This window comes from Lissotriton helveticus, chromosome 2_1 (assembly GCF_964261635.1).
Source record: "Lissotriton helveticus chromosome 2_1, aLisHel1.1, whole genome shotgun sequence".
In the NCBI taxonomy this organism is placed as follows: Eukaryota; Metazoa; Chordata; class Amphibia; order Caudata; family Salamandridae; genus Lissotriton; species Lissotriton helveticus.
In genome coordinates, this window is record NC_136059.1 from 1,392,860,704 (window position 1) to 1,392,873,609 (window position 12,906).

The 12,906-nt window shown below is 49.3% G+C and overlaps 1 protein-coding gene across 1 annotated transcript in view; it reads left to right on the top strand.

Annotated features, from left to right (window-relative positions):
• Positions 1–12,906, top strand: part of GAK (cyclin G associated kinase) — a 1,786,158-nt gene that overhangs the window by 1,051,538 nt on the left and 721,714 nt on the right. The gene's annotated exons all lie outside the window — the stretch shown is intronic.

The following is a 12,906-nucleotide window of genomic DNA, read 5'->3' on the forward strand; positions in this document are numbered from 1 at the left end:
CTAGGTGATGCAGGATCTAGAGGCCGGTTCCTTATAGAAAAATGTAAGGAGCTCATTGAGGCTGGGCACTTTGTTGCTTGGGAGGTCCCCACCTGGATCCGGATCTGTGCTGGTTGACCTCATGACACCTCCCCCGGCGCCGATTCCTCTGATGATGCCTCTACCACCTTGGACGCCGGTTGTGTCCCCGGTCTGCACCGACCACTGCTTCCCCCTCGACTTGGACATGAGCCAGACGGGCACCGACTGACGACCGTACCAGCGCCGGACAGTACTTTTGTACCACTGTTCTACCCTGGCGTTCCTTTTTGCCCTGAGTGGCAGCCAGAAGAGGGTGAGGAGGACTGGCAGGGGTCTGTTCACCCTCTGGCAGATTAGCTGGAGCAGCCGGACTGGCGAGAGGAGTTGGGTGAGTCCAGTGGTCTGGATACCTCCCCAGACCTTGGTATGCTTTCTCCCCATACCGTGGCAATGGAGGAGGGAGCCTCCTACGCTGTGGTGTTTCCTAGGGCGGCTGAGGCATTGGGCCTTGAACTTTCTATGGTGGCAGTCAGGACTAAACTCTTGACTGAAGTGCTTCAGCTGGCAGCGGCCTCTTTGGAGCCCCTGCTGCCGTTCAATGAGACCCTCACAGACATCTTTCTGGGCACTTGGTCCAAGCCCAGCACAAGGGCCCCTGTGGATAGGATGATTGCCCGACTCCACCACCCGGCCCGGGCGACCCAATTTACCTCTCTCAACACCCTACCCCCGAGAACTTGGTGGTCCAAGCCTCAACATCCAAAGGCACGTTCCCTACTGCTCCCCCAGATAGGGAATCCAAGAAGCTGTACCATCTTGGGAATAGGATGTTTTCTTCCGCCAGCTTAGGACTGCGGTCGGTGAACACCTCATGTCTCTTGGGCCGCTACATCCACACGGTTGCGCAAGTGCTGCCACAGTGCCCAGAGGAAGCCCGGGCTGTACTCTCCCGTGCGGTAGCAGAGGGTATAGACGCAGCGAATTTCGCCATTCGGTGTGGGCTGGACACCGCCAACTCGCTAGGTAGAATGATTCCTACGTCAGTAGCCTTGAGACGCTACGCCTGGCAGAGGTCCACTGGCTTTTCCGGGGATGTCCAATCAACCCTTTTAAACATGCCCTTTGATGGCCTTTGCCTGTTCGGCGACAAGGCGGACAATGCACTTGAGCGCTTCAAGGACTCTAGAGCTACAGCCAGATCCTTGGGCCTTGCTGCCACCACTCGCCCCATTCAGTCCGCCTTTTGCCCTTTCGTAGCTACCTAAGGGGTGCCCCACCACAATCTACCCAGGGCCACAGGCCGGCGCAAGCTACTCAGCCTCTGCGCAGCTGGGGACGTGGGACCCACCCACGCCGTGGGTGTGGGCCAGCGGGCAGGCCAGTCCACTAGTGTCCCCTCTGCTTCAGCCTCCGAACCCTCCTGGTCTGACCTTTCAGGGCCACCAGTGGGCGGCAGGATCCTCCATCACCTCCCCCACTGGCACAACATCACATCGGACAGGTGGGTTTTGCAGAAAGTCCGAAGGGGCTACTCCTTCCCCTTCAAGACTACCCTCCCTCCATGCCACCAACACTCCATCACATGTCGGAGGATCATTTGGCCCTTCTCCTTCAGGAAGTTACAGCTCTCTTGGCCAAGGGAAGCTATCGAGCGAGTCCCTGTACCAGAAGTAGGTTGTCGTTGTTATTCCCACTACTTCCTGGAACCCAAGAAGGACAAAGGCCTGTGTCCTATCTTGGATCTTGGGGACGTCAACCGTTCAAAATGTTGACATTGTTGACACTCCTGTCTGCACTCGAGCCTGGAGACTCGACGGTAGCGTTGAACTTGCAGGACGCTTATTTCCACATCTGCGACCTGCCAGCCCACATGCGTTACCTACGGTTCATGGTAGGACACGAGCATTTTCAGTTTACTGTGCTCCCCTTTGGCCTTACCAGTGCCCCTCAGGTGTTCACGAAAGTGATGGCGGTGGTCGCAGCTCATCTGTGCAGATCAGGGGTTCCCGTCTTCCCTAGATCTGCACAGGCTGCTGAAGGTGAGCTCATCCTAGGCCGTTGTCTCCCACCTCCAGACTACTGCTTTTTCATTGGAGCTGTACTGGATACAGCACAGCTTCGGGCTTATTCTCCCGAGCAGCGAGTCTTGGATATTTGGGCTATGATACCAATGTTTCGCCCTCTATCCTGGATTTCAGTGAGAATGACCCTGAGGCTGCTGGGCCTCATGGCCTCCTGCTTATCCAGTATTAGGGTATCTTTCATAGATTCACATGCCTGAATCATTCCCCGTCGTCGAGGCGGGAGTCCCACGGTAAATAATATATATAATAGCAGTGCCTAAAATTTCTTGTAGTAGGCTGGAAAAGCCCAAAGGCCTAACTAGGCCTCAAAACTTAGCAGCCTATCTACATCATTATGTAAAAAGACCTGAAATAGTAGCCTCAGCCAATCAGCTGTCCTCACCCTCTAGAACCTTCCCAGCCCAGGCAGTTCTCCTCAGATTTTCACTGCACTTCGTGTGTAAGGGAGTCTCCCTGAGTGCCTACTCAGTTTTTTGATCTTCAAACCTTAAAATGTCGGAAAAGAAGGCTCTTTTCAAACCTTGTGGGACCTGCTTCAAGAAGAGAGTCCATGTGGATGACAAGCACTCGGACTGTATTTATTGCCTGCACCCTTCACATGTGGTGAAGGACTGTCGAATTTGCCGTACCTTCCCTCAGAAAACCATCAGGGATAGGGAGGCAAGGTTTTTTTTGTGGTTGAAGTCTTCATCCACAGATGATGAGGACAAAGCCTCTACTTCTAGCAAGAGAGCTAGATCCACAGAGAATGCTTCTCCTGAGAGACAGAAAAAGTTAAAAACCTCTCAGAAAGCTTCAGAACCCTCTAAGAGTGCACCGGCTTCTTCAACTGTGAGTACAACCCAGGCTAAGACTATCTCTCTGGTGTCTGTACCTACTACTGCTTGGACTTCTACCTCCTCTTCTACTTCTATGGTTACCACTTCAGCTATTACGTCACCTTTGATGTCTGTACCACCATTGCTGTCTAAATCCAAGTTACCGTCGTCAAAATCCTTCTCAACGAAGGCCCCGTCGACTAAATCTACTGCTCCGTCGACGACCACAAGGCCGTCGTCGACGAAACCATTGACGTCAAAGGACTCGTCGTCAAAGCCACCATCGACGGCCACGAAGACATCATCGACGGTCTCGTCGACGAAGAACTCGTCGACGAAAACTCCAACGTCGGACCCGTCGACGAAGGCCTCGTCGACGAAGACACTATCGACGGTCCCGACGACGAAGGCCTCGTCGGCGAAGACACCATCGACGGTTCCGACGACGAAGGACTCGTCGACGAAGACATTATCGACGGTCCCGACTACGAAGGACTCGTCGACGACGATACCAGTGACAGCCTCGTCGACGGCAAGATCTTTTACATTGACAGGACCGTCGACGGAGAATCCGTTTACCGGGACTTCTGCTCATCGAATGCATGGTTCCCCTCCAGCAAAGATACAATTCACTCATTTTCAAATGGAAACGTATAAAAGGCAGGATTATTCCCATATTTCTCCACTTTTGCCATCGCACATTTTGGAGACATACATGCAAGAAGAGTCGGATGAAGGGGAAGAGGATGATGGTCCCTTTGGGATTGCCCGTCACCCTTCTCAGTTAAATATTAAATATCAGGAGGATGATGAAGAGGAAGTTCAAGAACAATATATGCATGACGTTTATTCAACACCATATCAGTCACCTCATACTAGACCTCCTCGGTCGGAGGACACGACACATTTACCAACTTCCTTAATACAGGATTTGCAGGCTATGTTGGCAGATTATCGCCAGAGATTTCCATCCAATGAAGGTGCGCCCGCTGGGTCACCTGTTCCAGTTGCTGTGCCAAGACCTCCGTCGCCAAGAGCTCCATTGTCGCCACAACAACATACTGCTCCACTTCCTCAAGTTGTAGACAGTTCTTCCAATGATGGTGAAGACAGCAGGGAAGAGGGAGAGTTACCGGATAACACTCCGGTGGATCCTTGGGAGGATTATATCATCCCTACGCCTTCTCCACCTCCTCCCCGTCCTTCAGACTCTCCACCTGAAGATATTGGGGGTTTCCACAATATTATGCAGAGAGCTGCTAATCGATTTGAGTTAGTAGTCACAGTTGAGCAGTCGGACTGCTTTTTACATGACTTTAAAGAGGGATATCGGAGAGTGGTCAGGGCCATACCTATTATTGATTATATATGGAAGGAAGGTCTCAACATAATGAAAACTCCAGCTTCCATTCCGGCAGTCTTGCCAAGGATAGACAAAAAGTATCGAGCACCATCTGATACTCCTGCTTGTTTAATCGGTCATCCTCGACCGGATTCGGTCATTTCTCAGGCTGCGCAGCAGAAGTCCAAAAATCCTTCTGCTCCCATTTCAACGCCACCTGACAAAGAGGGAAGAAGGCTTGATGCAATTGGAAAGAAGTTTTCGGCAAATGCAGCAGCATCCATTAAGGCTGCTAATTCATTAGCTATCCTTGCTCGTTATGATAGACAAATGTGGTCTGAGCTCACAGAATATCTTGAATTGATCCCGGAGGATCAACAGATGGAGGTGCGCAGAATTGTGCAAGAAGGCGAAAGGGCGGCATCAGAAATTATTGATTGCGCCCTGGACATTTCTAATACCAGCTTTAGACAATTGGCTGGAGCAATTGTGCTTAGACGTCAAGGTTGGCTCAAGGCAACCACTTTCAGACCTGAGGTCCAAACCAAAATCTTGGACATGTCATTCGATGGTGAGTCATTGTTTGGGAAGCACATTGATGACGCTTTATTGGCTATTAAAACTGATACCGATACAGCTAAATCTCTTGGAACCCTGCAATACAAGAGGGGGTCCTTTAGAGGAGCAAGGGGCCGTGGTTACTCATCAAGAGGCAATTATTCCAACCAACAAAATCAACAGTATCAATCTAACTACAACAAGCCCTATTACCAATCTTCTTACAGGCAGCCTGCCTCTGGTTCTTTCTCTCGGCAAGGAGGGAAACGACGCTCAGGCAATCAAGGGCGAGATTCTAACAAGCGCCAATGAGCTTTGCCGGATGTCAGCCACTCACCTTTCCCTTCCCGTGGGCGCCAAGATTTCCGCCTTTTACCACCAAAGGCGGAAGATAACTTCAGATCGGTGGGTCCTGGATTTGGTCAGCAAGGGACACACTTTGGAGTTTTTGCAGAAGCCTCCAACAACGCCGCCCAGGGGTCCCCCTCCCCCTCGTCTGCGCTTACTCTTCAAAGAAGCCTTAAAGATGCAACGCAAGAATGCGATAGAACGAGTCCCTCCTTCTCAAAAAGGGATGGGGTTTTATTCTCGCTTCTTCCTCGTGGAGAAAAATTCGGTAGAGTGGCGTCCGATATTGGATCTGCGCAAACTCAACAAATATCTAAAGAAACAGAGTTTCCGCATGGTGACGTTGAAGGACATTCTGAATTGTCTCAACGAAGGGGACTTTCTGGCTTCTCTGGATATGCAAGACGCATATTTCCACATCCCCATTCACCCGAACCACCGCAAATTTCTAAGGTTTCAAGTGGCCGGCGTCCATTTCCAGTTCAAAGTGCTCCCGTTCGGCCTAAAATCGGCCCCCAGAATATTCACCAAATGCCTGGCTCCAGTGGCTGCAATGTTGAGGTCCCTGGGAATGCAGGTGTTCCCATACCTCGACGACTGGCTGTTAAAAGGTCCAACCAGAAAATCGACAATGGAAGCGGTCAGCAGAACGCTTTCACTTTTCTCGAATTTAGGACTGACCCTCAATTCAAAGAAATCTCAGCTCCAACCTCGTCAACAATTGACTTTTCTGGGTGCAGTCTTGGACACATGCCAGTGCAAGGCATACCTGACACAGGAGCGACAAAACAAGCTCGTAAAACTAGCAAAACAGATATCCGCAAAAAAGTCACTTTCAGTTCGGATATATGCTTCCCTTCTGGGGATGTGTTCATCTGCAATCAACCTCATTCCTATGGCAAGACTCAGAATGAGACCGTTGCAGGAAGAGTTACTTCGTCAGTGGAAGCAGGTCGAGGGATCATTCGACGACCGCATCAAAGTCACTGTCAAAATGAAACAGGCTCTTCTCTGGTGGTCAAAGGCACACAACTTGTCGCCGGGCCTCACCTTTCTCCAAGAGATTCCGGAGTTTACCCTGACTACGGATGCGTCCATGGAAGGTTGGGGAGGTCACCTTCAGGACCTTCGGATCCAGGGAAGATGGTCTCATCAGTACCAACAGATGCACATCAACATCTTGGAACTAAGGGCCATTTTTCTTTCCCTACAAGCTTTTCTACCAAGGATTGTGAATTCGTCCGTGCTGGTGCGTACGGACAATACCACCAGCATGTTCTACATAAACAAACAGGGAGGGACGAAATCTCTTACCCTGTCACTGCAAGCTCAGGACATGTGGGAATGGGCCCTAAGTCACGGCATATCCCTCAGGGCAGAGCATGTACAAGGGATTCGCAACTCTCTAGCAGACAGTCTCAGCAGAACGTTTGTGGGCTGTCACGAGTGGGAACTCGAACAACATCAAGTAGAGAACATTTTTCGGCTTTGGGGGAAGCCGACGCTGGATTTGTTTGCCACACAGCAGAACAGCAAGTGCCTGTTTTATGCCAGCAGATTCCCGGGACGGGGGTCAAGAGGAAACGCCCTCCTGATGAGATGGACCGGAATGTTTGCGTACGCTTATCCTCCGATTCCGCTCATTCCCAGGGTGCTACAAAAGATGAAGAGGGAACACTGCACTCTCATCCTCATTGCTCCACGTTGGCCAAGGCAATGTTGGTTTCAGGAGCTTCTCCTACTATCTCAACAACCTCCGTTTCGGCTCAGACCGACAGTGTCGATGCTGACAAGAGAGGGAGGTCAAATCCATCATCCAGATCCTCAATCGCTGCACTTGCACGCTTGGCTCCTGACTTCCTAGAGTTCAAAGACCTAAACATCTCCTCGGACTGCAGGGAGATATTGTCGCAAGCACGTGCGTAAAGTACCATCAAAACATATCGTTTCAAGTGGAAGAGGTTCTGTTCATGGTGTGGAGATAATGAGGTTCATCCACTTCAGGCTCCTCCTGAAGCCATTCTTCCATACCTACTGTCATTGGCTAAGTCAGGTCTAGCCTTTTCTTCTATTAAAGTGCATCTGGCAGCAATATCCAGATTCAGGAAGAATTCCAACAAACCATCCTTATGTTCATCCTCTTTGATCAAACAATTCCTTAAAGGACTATTCCGGGCTTTCCCTCCAGTTCGTCCTCCTCCTCCGGAGTGGGATCTTAATGTTGTTCTTTCCCAACTTCTGAAAAGACCTTTTGAACCGATCCATAAAGCGGAACTGAAGTTTTTGACTTGGAAAGTTGCAATCCTGTTGGCTCTTACTTCTGCTCGCAGAGTTAGTGAAATACAGGCATTCACTATTACTCACCCTTTTCTGCAATTCTCTAAGGACTTTGTTACGCTTAGGACCAATCCGAAATTCATTCCGAAAGTGCCAACTCAATTCCACATTAATCAACCAGTCAAACTCAGAACCTTTTTCCCGGATCCAAAAACTCCTGCAGAGAGGGTTTTACATTCTCTGGATGTGAAAAGGTGTTTGAAATTTTATCTGCAGAAAACAAAAGACATCCGTAAATCTACACAACTTTTTGTTGCCTATGGAAGAACCACCTTCGGTCAAGCTGTCACAAAAGCAACTATTGCCAGGTGGTTGTCTTCTACAATTACCTTCTGTCATGACAAGGCCAACAGACCTTTATCAAGGAAGGTCAAAGCTCATTCCACAAGAACAGTGTCGACATCTACGGCCCTTTTCGCTGGAGTGACGCTGGAGAACATTTGCCGAGCTGCTACTTGGAAAAGTGTCCACACTTTTACCGAACATTACTGTCTGCAGTCGGCGGTTCAGGATGACACAGCTGTTGGTGATGCAGTGTTGCAGCATCTTCTTCACTAAGGTTGGATAGCTTATAGTCTTTCTTATACTGCTTTAAAGTTTTCATATTTATAATGCTGTCCTATCAGTCATATTTTGAAGGTGTTGATGCATATGTTATGTTAAACAGGTTTTGTACTCTATTACCTTCCTGGTTGAGGGGGGATAGATATATGTTTTTTCTTTGTCTCCCACCTTCCTCTATCGACAGACATGTTGTTACTGCTTGCTATTCTGATTCAGGCATGTGAATCTATGAAAGATACCCTAATACTGGATAAGAAAACGAGTTACTTACCTGTAACTACGGTTATCCAGTATTGGTATCTTTCATAGATTCACATGCACCCACCCTCCTCCCCGGTAGGGCAGTTCTTTCTATGGATACTAATTCTCACTTGTGCTGGGAAAATCTGAGGAGAACTGCCTGGGCTGGGAAGGTTCTAGAGGGTGAGGACAGCTGATTGGCTGAGGCTACTATTTCAGGTCTTTTTACATAATGATGTAGATAGGCTGCTAAGTTTTGAGGCCTAGTTAGGCCTTTGGGCTTTTCCAGCCTACTACAAGAAATTTTAGGCACTGCTATTATATATATTATTTACCGTGGGACTCCCGCCTCGACGACGGGGAATGATTCAGGCATGTGAATCTATGAAAGATACCAATACTGGATAACCGTAGTTACAGGTAAGTAACTCGTTTTCATCCTGCTGATGGATCATGCCGGGTGGCATATGACTGCTTTGCATTGGGACCTGAAGTTCCAGTGGGCACAGCATCAGGGGAATCTTTCCGATTGTGTACAGATCTCGGAGGGCACCGCACACAATTGCAGTGGTGGCTAACGAACCCTCTTCCTTCCCCAACCATATTCCACAGTGGTGACAGATGCGTCACTGCAGGGATGGGGCAGCCACCTGGGGGAAGGCGGAGATCAGAGGCCTCTAGTCTCCGGTGGAGTCTGGGCTCCACATCATCCTTCTGGAGCTCTGGGCGATTCGTCTTGCACTGAAGAAATTCCTTCTTATGTCAGAGGAAGCGTGGTGCAGGTGTTAAAAGAAAACACCACCGCCATGTGGTACTGCAACAAACAGAATGGAATGGGGTTGTTAACCCTATGTCAGGAGGCTCTTCGCCTTTGACGTGGCTGGAACATCAAGCATGTCCCTGGTGGTTCCAAACCTGGCAAGTTCTCTGAACGCAAGGGCGGACGAACTCAGCCGCCGGGGCATGATGGATCACCGATGGCGTCTTCACTTGGCGGTGGTGCAAGGTCTCTTTCAGCAGTGGGGAGAGCTTTGGTTAGATATGTTCGCCACAAAGAGAATGCGCATTGTCGGCAGTTCTGCACGTTGGAATTTCCAAGGCGGCACTCGCTCGGCGATGCTTTTCATCGCGAGTGGAATTGCGGTCTTCTATGCCACTTCTGCCCAGAGTGCTGAAGAAGATCAAGCATGACCGGGCCCAAGTCAATCCTGTGGCTCCGGTATAGGTACAAAGAGTCTGGTATCCAGAGCTCTTGAACATGGCCATCGATCCTGCGATCAGATTGCCTCTTCGGGAGTATCTACTGTCGCAGCAGCAGGGGACGGTCTTCCACCCGAACTTGTCCAGCCTCCACCTCCTTGCGTGGAGATTGAGTGGCGACAGTTGACAGCTTTCAACTTTCCTCCCGAAGTCTGTAACGTTAACTTGGCAGCCAGGCGCCCCTCCACCAAAATGGGATACGCCTGTAGATGGAACAAATTTGTGGCATGGTGCAAAGCAAAGGCTATGGATCCCAATTCTGCCCTCTTTCCGAGGTTCTCCTCTTCATACTTTCCATGGCCCGGCAGGGCTCTGCTCAGGGCACTCTTAAATGCTGTCTTTCGGCCATTTCGGCCTTTCTTTGCCTTCCTGATCAGCCTTCTCTTTTCAAGTCCCCTATTGTAAATAGATTTCTTAAGGGCATTACTCACTTTTTTCCTCAATCTTGTCTTGACTTACCTTATGTGTGCTCCTTTCAAGCCACTACATAATTGTCCTCTCAGACTCTTGACTTTAAAGACTGCATTTCTGGTTGCCATTACCTCTGCTCGTGGGTGAGTGAGCTTCAGGCTCTATCTTCTGAACCTTTCCTTGCTGTCCATCTGGGCAAGGTTGTTCTCCGGACTATACCTTTTCTTCCCAAAGTGGTTACCTCTTTCCACTTAGGACAGACCATCACTTTGCCCACCTTTTTTCCGCCCCTGCATCCTTCGAATGTGGAGGAGAGACTCCACCGTCTGAATCCAAAACGTGCGTTATCAATTTATCTGCATCGCACAAAACAATTCCGGGTGGACGATCAACTCTTTGTTGGCTATGTCGGCTCCAAGAAAGGTCGGGCCATGCAAAAACGAACCATCTCTCGATGGGTTGTCCTTTGCATTAAAATCTGTTATTCCGTGGTAAAAAAGGAGCCTCCGGTAGGGCTGCGTGCCCATTCCACCAGGGTGACGGCAGCCACTATTACTTTGGGACGTGAAGTCCCCCTCTGCGAAATCTGGCAGGCAGCCACGTGGGCATCACTGCACACGTTCACTAAGCATTATTGCCTGATAGACAAGTCCAGAGAGCCTGCTTTTTTCGCCATTGAGTTCTCCTGGATTTTCTGTTGTGAACTTATTTCGCAGACCCACCTCTGGGGTCGGTATTGAAATGAAATGAAATGAAAAGATAATTTATATAGCGCGGCTGCTGCCCGAGGGCGTCCAAGCGCTGAGTAGAGGGCATAGTACTCTGAGGGGGGGTGGGGTGCTTAGTTTCTGAAAAGGAAGTTTTTAGTTCTTTGCGGAATGAAGAGAGGATCTGATTAGATCTTAGAGAGGGGGGAAGGGAGTTCCAGAGTTTGGAAGCGTTGAGCTCGAAGGACCTGCCTCCTGCCCTAGATCTTTTGATTCGGGGAACTGTGGCCAGGCAGGCATTTGATGAGCGGAGTTGTTTGCCGGGGCGGTAAGGGGTGAGAAGGGGGTGGTTAATCTGGGGGCCAGCTCTGTAGAAGGCTTGGTAGGAGATACAGAGGGCCTTGAATTTTATTCTTTCCCTAACAGGGAGCCAGTGGAGAGATCGAATCCCTGCCTTGACTGATTCTCTGCGGGGTATCTGTAGTAGTATCCTGGCTGCACAATTCTGGATCCGTTGAAGTTTTTCTAATACATATTCTGGTGCTCCTAAGTAGAGGCCATTGTTGAAATCAAGCCGAGATTGAATGAGGCCCTGAATGACGATTTGTTTGGCTTCGAGGGGTAGAATAGGGAGGATTTTTTTCAGCATCCGGATCAATCCGAAGCAGATTGCTGAGGTCTTGGTTGCCTGAGTGTTAAGAGTCGGGGATTTTTTCAAGCCAGACTCCTAGGCTCTTGATGTCCTCCTTTGGAGATGGGGGAGGGCCCAAGCTGAGGGGGCCATAGCTGGGCAATGGTGGTTGGGGAGGGGGGGCCGAGAAGCAAGATCTCGGTTTTATCCCCATCCAGTTTTAGAGAAGATGCCGTCATCCAGCTTTTTATCTCTTCCATGCAGGATGCCAAGTTGACCTGCGGGAGCCCGCTGCTCTTCTGTGCCAGGGAGACCACGAGCTGGGTATCGTCCGTCCGTATATGATATGATCTTGATACCATATTGACGAACGATCCCAGCCAGCGGTCTCATGTAGACATTAAACAGCGTGGGGCTCAGGGAAGAGCCCTGTGGCACCCCGCAGCTCAGAGGTTTGCTGGTGGAACAGGAGTCACCATCGAAGACCTGGAATGTTCTTCCACTCAGAAAGGATCTTAACCATGCAAGAGCATTTCCAGAGACTCCAAGACCGAGTAATCGATGCAGTAGAGTTTTATGGCATACCGTGTCGAACACGGCGCTAAGGTCGAGGAGGACCACTGCCACTGACCCCTATTGCTGGGGTATCTATTCTAAGGAGAGGAATCTATAACTAATAGTCTCTTTCAGATGAACAAGTTACTTACCTTTGGTAAAGATATATCTGTAAGAGACATATATTAGTTTTAGACTCTTTATCACCCCACCCATCCTCCCCGTTCTGCTAACTGACTCTTTTTCAGGACCCTAGTTTTGTGCACCAGTGGCCAGTGTCTTGCTGGCTCTGCGCTTGTAGTCTACGGCCGCGACATCATTCCGACGATCACGACGAACATGGAGTCGACCGACTCCACCTACCAACGCGCAGGGATATAGCTGAAAAAAAAGTCCAGGTCCAGTCTGACTCCTGGGGTTAATTCTAGGGTGAGAAATCGACAATTATAGTCTTTTTCAGATAGATCTTATACAAAATCAAGGAGTGAATTAATCTAACACAGTTCTGAGAGAAACCCAGCAGCTCCTTTGGAGAAAGTGCGCTGGGTGTTTCTTTGTGCCAGAGAATCTATAAATAATATATGTCTCTTACAGATATATTGTTACTGAAGGTAAGTAACTTGTTAGTCAGAGGCACTCTGATTGTAGGTGTTGAAGTTTTGGCACATTTTGGCGTTTCACAGGAAATGCTTGATCGGCCTATTAATCATTGGGTCATATCCCTCTGCGTTCGAGTAGAAAATCTCAGCAGGCTTCATCTTGCCATCCACAAGTGGCATTTTGTGGGTTTGGACTAGGCCAGTTCAGTCATTTGTTTACCTGGGTTTTCCATGCTTTGATGGGCTGTTTGTCAAAGCCATGTTCTTTTGTGTATTGTTTAATTGTTCCATTTGTGTTCTCATTTGTGATTGTGTTCAAGTAGCCCTCTTCTTAGACTATAGAAGTAGTGTGACTTGTAGATTGCTAGTCACCAGTGTGTGTCCTTTCTGGAATTTACTCACATGTTGGTAGTTGAAATTGGCTTTTTTGT